Source organism: Furipterus horrens, unplaced genomic scaffold, assembly GCF_987537825.1.
Source record: "Furipterus horrens unplaced genomic scaffold, mFurHor1.1.pri manual_scaffold_1, whole genome shotgun sequence".
Taxonomy (NCBI): domain Eukaryota; kingdom Metazoa; phylum Chordata; class Mammalia; order Chiroptera; family Furipteridae; genus Furipterus; species Furipterus horrens.
The window spans coordinates 95,786,339-95,802,029 of record NW_028327171.1 but is presented as its reverse complement, the minus strand read 5'-3'; the positions used below and the strand labels follow the sequence as shown (position 1 = coordinate 95,802,029).

Below are 15,691 nucleotides of genomic sequence, written 5' to 3'. Positions count from 1 at the left end.
ATTTCCACCCTGGTTTCGCCCCTCCTATCCATCCAGATAAGCACCACTTGTTTATAACTTCATATGCTGGACTTCCATGTAGCTTTATTTTCTGGAACTTCTGGTTATTTCTGGTTTTGCATTAGTTGCAGTCCTCTTAGTTGTGGAGGGAGATGGAGCGTGTCAGTCTAGGCCTCCATCTTGGCCGGAAGTAATCTATATCTTTTGATTAGGTAACATAATTTCTATTTACGTCATTATGCTTCAATGAAAAGGTAAGTTAATAATAATATAATTTCTAGACATTCTGAAAAATAAAGCAAAATAAGTAAGAATGGTAATTGAGCATTATTTATAAAAACAAAAATTAGAAGTATTCAAAATGCCTAATGATAAATGAATGGTTAATTAAATTAACATATCAATCAACAATTAATTTCCCACATAGTAACTTGAAAACAATGACATATGTCAAGTAAAAATAGCAAGGATGTACGTAACATTGTGTTGCTAATTTGAAATAAATTATAGCTTTATTATGTTACAATTATATAACTGAATCCATGTGGGCACACAATACCGCCATTACATGAGTCCTCACTGATCTTCAGATTAAGCATGAACAGGATGTGGTATTGGAACCTTCAGCATCTGCCCATTTGTCTGCCATCTCCCCTCCTCACTCTAAACTGAGTCACAACAAAGAGATGAAGGTTCACCTAACATGGGAAGCTGGTGGTCTCTCATTCCTGAACCTTTGCACATTCCTTCCATTCCTTCTGCCAGGAACCCTCTAAATATCTCCCTCCTTACATCTCCCCATTCCCTGGAGCTAACCTCTTCTCATACTTTAAATCTCAGCTTCTTCTGCAAGGAGTCATCACTGATAGGTCCCAAATTTACAAAACTGCATTCTCTTGTGTGCACCCATAGCCTGTTAAGCATACAGTCCTATTTTTTCATATTGTATTGTTTTGTTTATATGTTTGATGGTCTGTCTGTTCCATTATAATATAAACTACAAAAAATATGGATCATAACATTTTCTTTCTTATGTATCACCATTGCTTGCCAATGGACCTGGTGCTTTTGATACATATTAATATAAAATTATATGGAGGTAATGGAACAATAGATGATTTTGTTTCTCTATTTTCCAAACTTCTGTACATATGCATAATCTTTGTAATAAAAGACTTCTAATCCTTTTCTAAAGCCTAACTCTTCTTCCCACCAACTGAGAGTACCACCAATTTCAGGTCGTAGGCCCTGACAGTGAGAGGTTTGAACCTGGTTTAATTTGATAGTTGGACTAATTAAAACAGTCCATTGATTCAGTGCTTGAACTAACACAGTCTTTTCTGAACCAGCTCAAACATAATACAGGAAGAAGACCATCAATATCAAACACCTACTGAGGTAAATTTAAAGTATTCTTTTTATTTTGAGTAAAGAAGAATCTTGAATTTATTAAAACTATCAATGTATTTCTTTCCTTCTGAATGAGTTCACCTGCTAATCATTCTGTAGACTTTGGTAAGAATACTTTCTCTTAGCACAAGGCACAATGGAAATTGTATATACTTTTAGGTAAATATTAGAGAAATGATAAAGAAAAACAACATTCAAGAGATGCCAAAGTATTTTTCTTGAGTCACATTAGCAACCAGGTGTTAACAGAGAGGCTATGGTTGTCATGTACATGACCCTCTTCCACTTCTCCACCTTGTGTTGCCACGGTGTCCAAAGACGTTATTACTGCCTTAGCTACGCACTTCGGATCTTCCAACCTAAAAGCAATTTGCCCCTGTTTTCACAATGCCTGCCAAAAAGCAGGAGCTCAATAATAAATGCTCTAATCTGCCCCAGATTAACCTAAATTATTCAGAAAGTCCCACAAATGTTCATTAATTTCAGGGTGCACTATGAAACAAGTGGGTCATTTGGGGTTCTTGGGATTTTCAAAGCCTCAAACCAACTTTACTAGAAGATCCAAAGCTATGAAGAACTACAGGGCCCTGGAAATGAAACTAGGGCAAAGAGAAATAGAATGAAAGTCCCTCACAATATCTATACCGGCCTACCTGTAGACTCGATCTTAGGGAATTCCAGATGGTGTAGAGAATTTATTTTTAACTCCAGTCTTTGCCAGGCTGGTTGTGTTACTCCCAGAGATGCTGATTATAACACCCAGAATCTGAGAAATGTCAGCTACAGATACACAATCCACAGAATTGTGTATTTGGTTGTTAAAAATATGTTTTACATCAAGTCCATTTGCTCTACTTGCACTAGGCATAAAACTCTGAAAACACATGTTCCTTCTCCTCCAATCTCTCCTCACAAGTGTATGTTGAATGAAAGGTGATTATAGATTCTATGGGGGATGTTAAAGGTATTTTTCTCAAGTCCATCTTTAATTCAGATGTATCCAAGTTCCCTGGAACACTCTTCTTTAATACCCAAGTTACCATCCTGCATAAAAGAAGGAAGTTCACTCCTTCCTAACATATTTTGGAGTCTTCCTGGGGAAGCTTTTCCTTGAAACTTCCCTGGTTGTTGCTTCTTACCTGGAATTTCTGACCCAATAGCACAGGGACTAAGAGTGTGGGTGCTGCCATGAAAATCCCATGTTGATCTCCTGGTTCCATCACTTATTAGCCATGTGATCTTGGAAAAAATTTTTAACCTGCCCAAGTATCACTTCTTCATCTAGAAAACAGGGCTAATAACAATACTTCTCTCATAGTGCTGTTATGGAGGTTAAAGAAATGGAAAGTATGCAGCCCATAACAAATAATCCATAATTTCTATTATTTTCTGTTTATCTCTTCTTGACATTGTAACTACTTCTTCAAACTTCCTTTTCTCTCCCTGTATTAATTTTCTTAAAAAATGGATACGGTCACCTCCTCTAATTTTCTCAACACAGTTGCTGGTGAAGGTGAGGAAGTAAAAAAGAGAAACTGCAATTTTTAAAGAAATGATGAAGAAGACAGTTAAGATAAAATATTAGATGGTTTCTAGAGCCCACTGATTAGGCCTTCTTTCTCCTTGGTCCTAGCCAGTTGCCAGGCTTGTAGGATTAGCTTAATAGCATATTTTGTAGAATGGAAGGAAGAGTCAGGGACACTAGTGCTCTCCCTGTACATGTGCCTCCAAAGTGCTTCTTTTTCATAATTTAAAAAAATTGCATGATGGTTGTCAATATAGATGAAGCAGTGGGAAAGTGAGAGACAGTCCATCAACTAGTGAGGCACATAGAGAAGACCTTCAAATTGCGTGATTTAGTACATGCTTTTTCTCCCTGATGTTGGATCCTAGCTGTTTCTGGGACAGCTCCCTCCCCACTTCCCTCCAAACCATTCCCTTACCATCACCACCCCAGAATGTGGCTTTACCTTTACATAATGAAAAGGCTTGTGACAATGTCAAACAGCTCCTTACAAAGTGTTTTAGTCCCCAAGACATAGCACACAGTGATGCCACCACCAGAACTCCCAGTTTCAGTCTTCTGCTCTACCGACCAGATTTGATACCAGCCCTGTTTTGTATATCTAACTCTTATTAACAGTCTCAAAATTTGACTATCTCCTGTCTTAATTCCTAAACTGAACAGCCTGAAGGAACACTCACTAGTATCAACGAGGAGATGAACATCTATGAGGACACCTAGAGTAAACAAGATGAAAATCTGGTGAGTTGCCATGGTTTCCTCAGCATGATCAGGAGCACACTGTTCCTGGAGAGAGATACAAATTGAATCCAGAGGTTCATTTGCTCTTCATTTGATAGTGTGAATTATATACCACTTTCCACTAGTCGTTATTTGCAATACCGTCATTTCCACTAGCCAGTTGCTTCTTCTAATGACACTATTTCTAAGTTCTAATTTGGAAAATTAACTCTAAAATAAGATTTCTTAACTTAGATTTCTGAAAATATTATAGGCTCATGGTTTGCTCTCTATATTCTACTAAATCTCACATATACCATTGGTTTCTCCCAATTCAGCAAGTCATTTTTAGGGTTGTCATGTATTGTGAAAGATGTAACAGGCAATCATCAGATAAATCATTTTATCTTTATTTTTAAAAATGTTAACCCTTGAATGCCACTTCCTATGACAAAGGCCATATTTTAAAATACATTTAAAGACTAACAATGCACTATGAAAAATCATTTACAAGAACCATTTGCCATATGATCAATATCTTTACCTTGGGAAAATGTATATAAAATGATAATGAAAACACTGATTTTGATAGGCAAACTTACAAACAACTAATTCAGGAATGAGACAATACCCAAAATGTGGAGAAAATTAGAAATGCAAAATTAAATAAAAATAACATATTAACATTTGCTCTTTTTTTAGCTTTTAAAGTATGCAGGGGAAGATTGGCAGAGGGGTGTATCTGTGAACATTTGCTTTTTTAAATTAACAATTTTTATTCAATGATAACATCTATTTTCTCTGAAATTGATGAAAGTAGAGTGATGCTTGTTTTCTCACATTTTCTGGGAGATAAGTAAAAGGAATTTGTATCAAAAGTCATAAAAACGCTCACACATTTGACTCAGTGATTTTGCATCTAGGGATCAATCCAAAGAGAGTACGTATTCCAAAGTATTACAGTAGGCATATGTACCAAATATCCAGTGCACTACTATTTCTAATGGCAAAAAAATTAAAAAGAGCCTAGTGTTTAACAATAAGAAAGTATACAATTTCACTACAGAACATCATCCACACAAGAAACTAGCATACAACCACTAAAAAGACTGGTTATGTAGTCCAATGTAAAATATAAAAGGAGAAGGCAGAACTGTACATACAACAATTTTCACATGTATAAAAAAGGTCAGAAAAGGTAAATCAAGATAATTCAAATAGGTGTTAGAAAGATGAGAATACAGACAGTTTTGTTCACCTCTTTTATTTAGTGGTTAAATTACTCATATAACGAAAAACATGATTGTAAAAGTATTAAGAATTATCCAAATATGAATTACCTGAAAGTTTTCTGTTCCTTTCTACTACTCTTTACATGCAGCAATCACAGTGCTATGAATGGGAGTGGGAATAGCCAGAGCAGAAACTCAATGAGTGAGAATGGCTTGAATCAATTTTTTTTTCTAAATGGAAAACCCTCCTCCTGATAATCCATCACTTCCCCTGTCTAGTTCTCAGGCCCTAGTGGCTTCTTGGACTCTGATTCTCAGTTTAAATCACAACACCCTACTTCCGGTTCATAAATGGGAAGAGTGGTTTATGTTCACTTGCTCAACTTCCTTCCTTGGCCTCAGTGTTATGACAGGGATGTTTATGTGCGAATGAAACTGACCCTCTAATACATCCTGTTCTGGGTCATACATAGGTCAATGTTGAAAGATTCCAAGTTATTTTGTATTTGTTTTTTTCCTTCCCACTTCTGTTAGGAATGATTGACAAGACTGTTTTGAAGACTGAGGCACACACTCATTGTCAAGAAATGCCTCCTGTTTTTGAACATATACCCCTACATCAAGAGGGAGCAGCTTCAAGCTGGATCTTATGCGGATGTTCTTCGTGCCCCATGGAAAAATGTTTGAACCTTGCAACCATTTCTTTAAAATTTTTTTTTTTGCAAAATTTGCTTGATTTAAAATACCTATTACTTTAAATATCTAAAACACCTCAAAAATGTTAAAGTAAGTCTTAGTTTTAGAGCCAGAAAATAAACTTATGCTACCGAGATAGTTTGCCTATTGCTCTTAGAGCAAAAAATAGTCTCACTTCATGAAAAATAAAATATTATTTATTAAAATGTAGTTGAAATGTTTGCTCTTGAACCAAATTTTGAGTTTTGTCATTCATTGTACTTCACCTATTTAGGGTGTGCTTGATGAGTTGAAATAGTAAAGAATGGAAACTAATTTAGACCAAACCATAGGACTCAGACCTGAATGAACATTTCAGCATTCACCATTATATTTACACAATGAGCACAATGCCTGGCACACAATTTTTTAAAATAATCTTAACAGTTAAGAATTATTGTGTGCTTTCTGTATGCTAGATATATGACAAATGCTTTACAGTTCCGAGCTTGCGTAATTGTCACAACAAGCACATGAGGTAGATAATATTACTCTCAATTAATGAAAGAGTAAAGTGAAAGAGTGTAATTTGCCGAAAACTTCACAGCTACTAAAAGGCAGAGCAGAGATTTGACAGCATATATTCTTCCAGTATAGTAAGTACTAGATAAGTATCTAAAGAGTTCATAAAAATTTAAATATCTATCTTCAGGATTATTATTTCACAGGGGGTCAGGAAATCTGAATGCTATTCCCAACTTTGTTCTTGGTATAACTGGTGGTAGGGACATTTTCAGAAGCCAAGGGTAGAGACTCCATTCACAAAATGTCCTTGTGGAGTAGACAGGTTGGTTTGTTCTTATTGGGAAGCCAAATAAAACTACTACTTCTCTCCAAAACTAAGCTCACCCATCCCCCCCCCCGAGATAATTACATAGCAGGTCTTTAGTGTTTGAGGGATCTTGTCAATGAGTGTGCGTCCTCTCCAGAGTTCTGAATCAACTAAAAATTAAGACAAAGGGTTAAGACAGCTGGACATTAAAACACACACCCACACACCCAATCACACACACACCTTTATTAGTGGCTGAGCTGACAGAGAATGTGGTTGTCTTCTGATCTCCAGAATGGGACAGATTGACCACAATAAACATTTATCATTAACCCTACTGCATAGCTGAGAACAGTAGAAAATACAAAATTTCTAAGCACAATATCTCTTCAAGAAGAAATGAGGAAGAAGGGGTTGGACAAAGAATATGCAGATTCTGGTTCCAGATTCATCAACCTGGTCAGCCACTCCACCTCAACAGAAAGAAGGAGGAGGTGCTGTGGGGCCAGGAGTGTTAAGGCAATGGAGAATAAAGCCCTGAAGCTGGAACAAGACACCAGGAAGGAGAAGAAGTTCTCTTTACAACAGCAGTTGTCACTGACAGAGAGCTCTGTATGCACCGGACACTCTTCTGAGGCTTTTGCTCTCAGTTAGCCTGGGCAATCACACCATGACCTTTAGGAGGTAAGCACTATCATTGCCCCATTCCACAGAGTAAGTAATGGAACTTAAGGATTTCAGATCGATTATTCAAAGTCAGTGCTAGGTGTGACGACACTGGGACTCAAACCCTGTAAGCACATTCAATGTAATTTAAGATGATTTTCAAGTTCTATAGATTTTGTCTTGGAAATCTAAGCCAACAGAGGAGAGAAGGATACTCTCCACAAATGATAGTCATCGTCAGTGTCTGACTAGGTTTGTGTCCTGGAGAGTAAACATTTTCACGTGAGAAAAGAACCCTAAACAAGGCACTGAGGTATGAAATGATCAGCAACATGCATTGTGTATATTGGCCCTTATAAACAGGATACAGTTGGGCCCAGGTCTCTTCCTTCATCTGAAAGAATGTCATGCCCAGACTCTGGCCTGAGGAGGGCACTCAGCTCACTTCCACTTGACTCTTCTGAGAAAACCCAGTTACTTGCTCACAAAGCCCAGAACATTGTCTGCTTTTAAAATTTTTAGATTGAAGCCTTCCCTTAGTCCTTTGACCTTTGGAATGTTTTCTTTTTTTTAACTTAGCTTTTAATTTTTACAATGATTAAACCTAGTTTTCACTTTCCCGCAATATTTAATGTTCTGTATTCTATGTTAGTCTTACTAACAAGAAACAGGAAACTACAGATGAAGGGACATTCTTTCCAATGGCTGTTCATTGTCCAAACAATGACAGGGAAGTGCTGGTGCATCCTCCTAACAGTTACATCTGGAAAAGCCCTCTCAGTGAGCTAAACAAACTCCCATTTTATTTTCAAACAGTCACCTTACCGTAAAATAACCCTTTGTGTCATCGCTTCTAGCAAGTCAGTGGAGCTATATGCTAACGTCCCTCCACCAGGAAACAAAATCCCAGCCCCAAATTTCATTTAGAGGTCCTGGAACTCTGCTGCTTCCTCCTATTGTTAAAATAATTAATTAATCACATATTTATTTTTTTAAAAAAAGAGAAAGAGAAGAAGAAGAATATATGAAAGGGTGAAGCGGCAAAGCTTGTATGTACGAACCATGGGTATGGACTTGGGGGGGGATTGCTGGGGGAGGGGGATGCTGGGTGGAGGGGAGTAAAGGGGAGAAAATTGGAACTATTGTAACAATATAATCAATAAAATACATTAAAAAAAAAACCAAACACTCCTTAATGAGGAATATCAGCAATTAATGGTCACAATTTTTAGATACATGACTCTCTGAAATTAGCTGAGACTCCTATCAACTCATACTCTGCATCAGAAGTCAACAGTTAGAAAAATATTCATATACTCGGGAAGACCACTCAACATTATCCACCACACAGTCTTCATTGTCTCTGTATACTTTCTGGAGGGAAGTAGAATAGGGAAGTCTTAGCTAAGCTATTTGATTCCTGACTCTAAAAGAACTCTTAAATAAGCCAGTCCTTTTCCTGTCATAAAATGTTCCAAAAGCATTAACCTTCTGCATTAGTAGCTCCCCCAGTTTCCTTCTCCGATCACAAAAATCTGAAAAAGAGTAGACAAGAGCTAGATTTATGCCGTCCAGTACTTTGAGACTGAAGGAGCTCAAAGAGTCACTTAACCTACCTTGGCAGCTGAGTCCAGCTGGAAGTTTGAAAACCAGTCAAAATCTGGGAAACCATAACACTTCAAAACATGCAAATAATGTTTCAGCCTTTCCAGACACACAGGAGTGATACAGACCAGAGTTCAAAGCCAAGCTTATTTTTCCACAGGTACTTATTAAACAGGACAATGAATAAATAAATAAGGCTCACACCCTGTTTGAACTTATACTCTAGCTCTTTCACTTACTATTGGGGTGTCCTTGAGCAAGTCATTTTAGTTCTATGAGCCTGAGTGTAATTTATTCTGTAAAATTTTTGCATGAGCAAATGAGATTGTATCTAAAGCATTTAACACAGTGTGTGGATTACAGAAAGTGCTTGACAAATGGTTATTCTGGTTATATTTATTATCCAATGGTCTTGAAGTTATGGCAAAACAGTCTTTGCACTGGTCATTAATTCTAGGGTAATGCCAAAGGATAGAAAAGTAAATTTAAAAGTTCCAGCTCAACCTTCCTCTAATTTCACCATCATCTGCTTACAAACATCCAGGCTTTAATTTCTAATTCAATTTATATGGTTTCTCCTAATTATTCGGCACCTGATAAGCACTTGGGAGAATAAATAGTGAATGTAAGATTCAAAGATTTGTTATTTTGGCTTCTTGTATGAGGGTTATGTGTTGCTATACTTTTATCTGTGGGGCGGAAGTAGATTATTTAGTCTAGAGTTGGTTTCACAGTAATAAATGTGTATAGTATAAACGTCCTGCTCTTTCCTGACATCTTACACAATCATGAGAAATGTTCATCATGATTAGCAGCTAACACTTCCATAGCTCAGCTTCTCCATCTAGTGGCCTGAGTATAACTGGTTTGAAAATTAAGGAGCAATCCCCAGTCTATGCTTAAATTAAAATGCTGATTGATTTCCAAACTTTACCCCTACAGCTTGGCTCTCTGGACCCAAAAAAGCCTTTGCTCCACATTGGAACTAATTTAGTCACCCATGGGACAGTGTACAGTCTGTTTCCTCAAGCTGCTTCGCCCAGGGTTTGGGATAGATTAGTTCACCCTGGTGAAGAGTCAACAACAGCACGTCTCACTGGCTAAGCTCCCCTACCCATTTTGTCTTTCCTCTACAATGCTGAGAGAGTCTGGTCCCCAGCTGCTGACCTCTAAGCAGTGCAAAAGGTACAGAGGACACTGAGGAATCCCGCACAGAGACAGACTCAAGGCTAGAGAGCAGCTGTGGGGGCAAGAGTGGTGTGTGGTAGGTCTGGTATCATACAACTAATACCCCAATTTTTCTAAAACTGTTTCTTCTAAGCCCCCTCTTGATGCTGTTCCTGTTGTGGGTATGACCTCTATGCCACCCCAGCACAAGCAATAAAATATTTTGCACTTTTTCTTACTTTATTCAAGGACCTCCATGAGGGAAGGCCTATACCTGCCTTGTTCACCATTGAACCACAATGCCCAGCATATGGCAGGTGCTCACCACAGACTTGTTGAAGGAATGGAGGGGCAATTGAGTGACCAAACTGGAACCAACTATCAAATATAAAGATAATGCAAAAAATTCATGGTTCTTGTCCCCAAGTTCATTTATTTTTTTAACCTCATTTTTCTATTGAGATAGGATTTACACACAGTAAAAATGCACATTTTGGGTATACAGATGTATGAATTATGAGAAATGCATAAGTCATGTAGCCATCACCACAAGATGCCAAAGAACAACAGCAAGATAAATTTCTTCCTGCATTTTGGAGGCTAACCCCTCTCTCACCCCTTCTCCTGGCCACTGCTCATCTGTTTTCTGTCCCTACAGTTTTGCCTTGTCCTGGTCCGAATACCACAAAGGGTAGACTTTAAGCCTGGCTTTTTTCACTTCTCATCACTTAGCGTAATTTAAGATTCTGCCATTTTGTTGCATACATCAATAGTGCATTCCTTTTTATGCCTGGGCAGTATTCCATTGTGTAGATGCAACCTGTTAGCCATTCATCACTTTTTGTGGCGCAATTACGAGAAAAGCAGCTATAAATATTTGTTTGCATACAGGTTTCCTGGAGGTCTTCGTTTTATATTTCACCTGGATAAACATATAGGAGTGGGGTTGCTAAGATGTATGGTAAAGCTATGAAAAACCGCCACACTGTTTTCCCATCAGCAGTGCATGAGACTTCCAGATATTCTGCATCCCTTGCTAACACTTGGTATTATCTCTTTTTGTTTTTATTTTTGTTTTCAATGTTAACCATTCTAATAAGTGTGTGAAGGTATTGCATTACCGTTTGATTTACATTTCCTAATGACTAAAGCGTTAAACATCTTTTCAAGTATTTATTTGCCATCTGTATATGGGTCTTTTTTTTTTTTAATCCTCACCTAACAACATGCTTATTGATTTTAGAGTAGGAGGAAGAAAAGAAGAGAGAGAAAAACATCAGCTGGTTGCCTCTCATACATGCCCTGACCGGGCATCAAACCTGGAACCTAAGCATGGGTCCTGAATGGGAACCAAACCTATGACCTTTCTCAGTTTACAGGATGCCACTCCAATCAAGTGAGCCGCACCAGCTGGAGGTCATTGTATATTTCTTCGGTAAAGTGTCTGTCAAATATTTTGTTTATTTTGTTTATTTTGTTATTGGGTATCTGTTTTCTTCATAGTGAGTTTTGAGAGTTCTTTGTATGTTCTGAATAAAATTTTTTTATCAGATATGCTAATATTTTCTACTGTTCTGTGGCTTGACTTTTAATTTGTTTTAAACTTCTCTTGTTTTAAAACCAAATTCCCTCCTCTTACTTTTCAAATGCTATAAAGTGGTTTAATAAATTTAGATGTCTGAGGGGAAAACTGCATGGCCTGTCTGTAATTGCAGATGGGGCTTCCCCAGGGGCTAAAAGTTTCCACTGGCCAATGACTTCTGGTTAAGACCAAGAGCTTGGTTCTTTCAGGCTCTGACATTTTAGGAAGTTGCACACGTGTGCACCTCTGATTCTCCTCGCCCTGAGCTCCTCCTCCCCTCTGCAGAGAGACACTCTTCTTTTAGCTCTCTCCACACCGCACTGGTGGCCAGAGCAGTGCATCTCTCAGTGAGGAGCTGCCCTCTCAGAGTGCACAGCCGGCTGAGGGGAAGGCACCTAAGGGACTGAAAGGATGGGGAACTCTCTGCTGAGGGAAAACAGGTGAGTCCAAGCTCCCTAAGAACGACCAGAGGAGATGGTCAGGGCAATGTAGTCAGAAAGAGAAAAAGAGATCTGCTCTTAGGAGAAAAGAGAATTGAATAAGAAACTGACCAGAATGAAGGGCCTTCTATGTGTCAGATACCAAGTTCAATTCCTTTCAAGTGTGGCCTTCTCCAAGATCACAGTGAGCCGCTGGTGGAGAACAGCTGAAAGACGGAGGACTTTATTAATGGAAGTCTATGCCATAGGCCACCTCCAGGGAAATGGAACAACTTTCTGAGGCCCAGAAAGGGATGTTCTCCTGAGCTCTTAATGGCCCACAAGGAGCTCAGAGACACCACCACCTTTTTAAATCTCTGTTTAAGTTCAAAATAAATAGCAAACTTCCTGTCATTGTGAGGTCATGTCTGGTCCACATTTCCTGCACCAGGTAAGCAGAGGTCATTAAAATTGGTAGAAAACTGGCTTAAATTTTCTGGACCTCATTTTCCTCATTTCAGATGGAAATAATAATATAATGTCTACTTTGGAGGGTTGTAGTGTGTGTGATGCTAGCACACAGTGCCTGACACATATTAGGGTTCAGTAATTAGAAGACCTTTTTTCTTGGACCAGCATCTTCATTAACATCAAAGAAGCCATTTTATCACCAAAACAAGGAATCCCTATGATGCAAAGTGAGGTGATCTAGGGAAAATGAGCTAACAGGGTCTGGGGCAGGGTGTCCTTATAAAATTATGTTTGGTATCCCAGGTCTCAGGTCATCAGTTCCCACCACTGGAGCTACAAGATCCAAAATGCCACCTGCCAAAAGAAGGCTTGGTGAGCCTATGTAATGTCTCCTGCCCCGCCCTGAGCATCAGTGAGTGCTATCTGAAACCTCTCTTCCCAAATCCTCACAGCCCTTGGTCAGTCTGCTACTCTAGCATTCTTCTATCAGATTACAAATTCCTGTTTTTATGTCTAGATATGAGCTTCTGAAGTGTAGAGATTGTTTCTTATTCATCTTTGAACTCCTGTTTCCAGGCAGTTTCTGACCTATAGTAGCCACTCATAAGTGTTGGATGAATGATTGGAAACATAAAGAAATACTGGTGAGAAGAAAAATGAAACAAAATGTAGATATAATGTGATTGAGAAACTCATGATTGATGTCACATTTGTAATTTTGTTTTTTAGAACTTTGATGTGGGGGTAAAGGAATATGACATTAATACATGTTGTAAAAAATTAGAAAATACATAAACTATAAACAAAGAAATAAACTGGTAAATCACAGTTATAACTACTGATATTATATGTATTATCTTTATGTTAATATCCTCATTTTCTAGACCTCTGTATTCCTTCACCTGAAAGAGTCAGTAATGTCTTTAGCCCACTTTCATTTTGGAGTTTGATCTACTTTTTTTACTGAAAGTAAGATCTATTTGTATTTTGAAGAAATTAACCATTGCTCATAAATAGTACAAAAAAATATTTTTCCAGTCTGTGTTGCGTGCCATCCATACTTTTTTATCTTTTCCTTATTATATTTTAAACACATCTGAATTAAATCTAGAATGCTTTTTGGTTTCTACTAATTTATGCATAAAATTATTTCCCCATCACAATAAAAGGCAAATCTACACTATGATTTTTATGGCCATATTGTTTTACATTTATTCTCAAACATTCAATATATAGTATCAGATATACCTTAAAAATATTTGTTTTCTAATAGTTAATTGTTTAGCCCAGCATCTTCATTCTTATGTTGATTTAAAATGTCTCCCTTAATAGATTCAAAAGTCTTATATTTATATGGATCTGATTTTCAGCTTTACTCCTACCACCTGATTATCATCCAATCGGCACACCCCATCATGTCTCTCCATATCAAATTTTTTACAAAAGCCAGGAAAATTTCCTCACTCCCACTCCCCAGTTAGGTAGAATGACACCTGTCCCTTCATGAGTGGAGCTCAGAGTCTTAGAGAAAAAAATCTGCCTGAAGCAAGCTCACTCTCTCCACTTACTGCTTGGGGGTCCTCAGACAAGTTGTCTAATTTTTTTGTCCTCAGTGGCCTCATTGGTAAAATATATAACCATAGCATCTATGCCATGGATTTATTCTGGAATTAAATGTAATATAACATAGAATGTATATGTTATATGCATTATATACATTTCATTATATAGTAAGTGTATATAGTATAGTATGTGTAAGTAGTACATATGTAGTATATACATGTGTGTGTATATATATACATATATGTATAAATAAAGAATATAGCAAGCAGTGCATGAGATAGGAACCTGAAATTACTAACTTATAGCCTGGTGTCTAGAGATTCATCTGGCCTCCTTCATGGAGGTTATCTGAACCCACCCCAAACCAGAACATTCTAATTGAAATGCAAGAATATACTATGGAAAAGTTGAGTAGGAGAAATAGCCAGTTTAAAAATAGCTTTACTCCATGTTTAACTTTATTTGACCTCCTTTAGGTAAACAATATAAGTTACCTCATTTTACAGATTAAGAAACTGTGGCTCAAGTAGTCCAGAAATGATGATCCAGCAACTTGAAATCGACTGTCTCCTTTCACCTTACTCCCATATCTCTTCAGTGAACCCTATTTCTTAGCATTAGTGTGATTCGGTGGTTTTCTTCTGGTGTGTCTTTAACCACAGAAGCAGGAGATAAAAACAAATGGCTTAAGGAATCCTGAATATAGACTGAAGAGGAGGAAGAACTGCAGCCACGCCTCTCAGTCCCAAAGGCTCTGATGGTACATTGACCCCAGAGGCTGTCAGAGGGCTCAGCTGCCCTGGTGCCCACAGCCAAGGTCACATGTGGCAACCTCCACTGTGCTTTCTAAGGAAACTTCCTGGGAAAGCTCACAGGGGATGTTATTTTGGAGTGGTGTTTTCCAAATATTTTTACATAACATTACTCAAACATATAGTATTTTATAAAGGGCTTTCACATTCAACCATGTAGGATCTGACTATGCCTCACATTTAGAGTGATGCCCAGAAGGATACTTTAGACTTCAGCCTAGATGTCTAACTGCAGAGAGATCCTGAGCCCTTCTGCCATAAAGAACATAACTAGACCTGTTTGTCTGGCCATACCTTGGAGCCAGGGAGACAGATTTGAAGATATTTTGAGTCAGTTAGAGTTGCTCTTTTCTTAGCTACTTATTCATTTATCAAATATTTATTAAAAATATATTTGCAATGTGCCAGACACTGTCACAGATTTTTGGTGATATACACCATGATATACCTCAACCTTGTGAAACTCACAGTCTAGTGTAGGATATACAGAAGTGAGCAGGCAATTATAATATGGTGTGTATAGGAGAAATTCAGAGTGCAGTGGAACCCTGTATAAATATTGTCTAACCTCCACCTGGAAGAAATTTCTACAGTGTCCACACAATACACCTTGCTTTCCTGGAGGTAACTTGTATGTCCATCACAGGGGCCAAGTAAATCACTGGAATTAAGCATGAAAATCCCTTTTCCTTTTCCAAGAATACACAGAAATTTTTTTCCTTAATGGTGTATTTCATATTTCCAAAGGGCCTGTTAATGTCCTGGAAGGACAAAGATACTCTAGCATGATAGATGTGTCCAAGTCAAAGCTGCAGAAGCTAACGTTGTGATTTCTATCATCTCTCAGGTATTCTAGATGCTGGGACTGCCACATCGTGGAAGGGTGTTTCTGCCTTCCATGGTGAGTGGAGTATTGTTTTCAGGAGTTATTTCTGTAATTGTGGTTTCAGTGTGGTATTTGCTTAAGTTACCTGTTAACTCCCTGCTGTCTGTGGCAGAAGCCTGTCACTAG

General features: G+C 37.9%; 1 long non-coding RNA gene across 1 annotated transcript; it reads left to right on the top strand.

Moving 5' to 3' along the window:
- Nucleotides 1-11,653: 11,653 nt before the first annotated feature.
- LOC150021524 (uncharacterized) lies at nt 11,654-15,581 on the top strand. The gene is made up of 2 exons (XR_016508168.1): nt 11,654-11,854; nt 15,527-15,581. It is a non-coding gene; the product is annotated as an uncharacterized LOC150021524 (long non-coding RNA).
- The last annotated feature ends 110 nt before the right edge of the window (nt 15,582-15,691 follow it).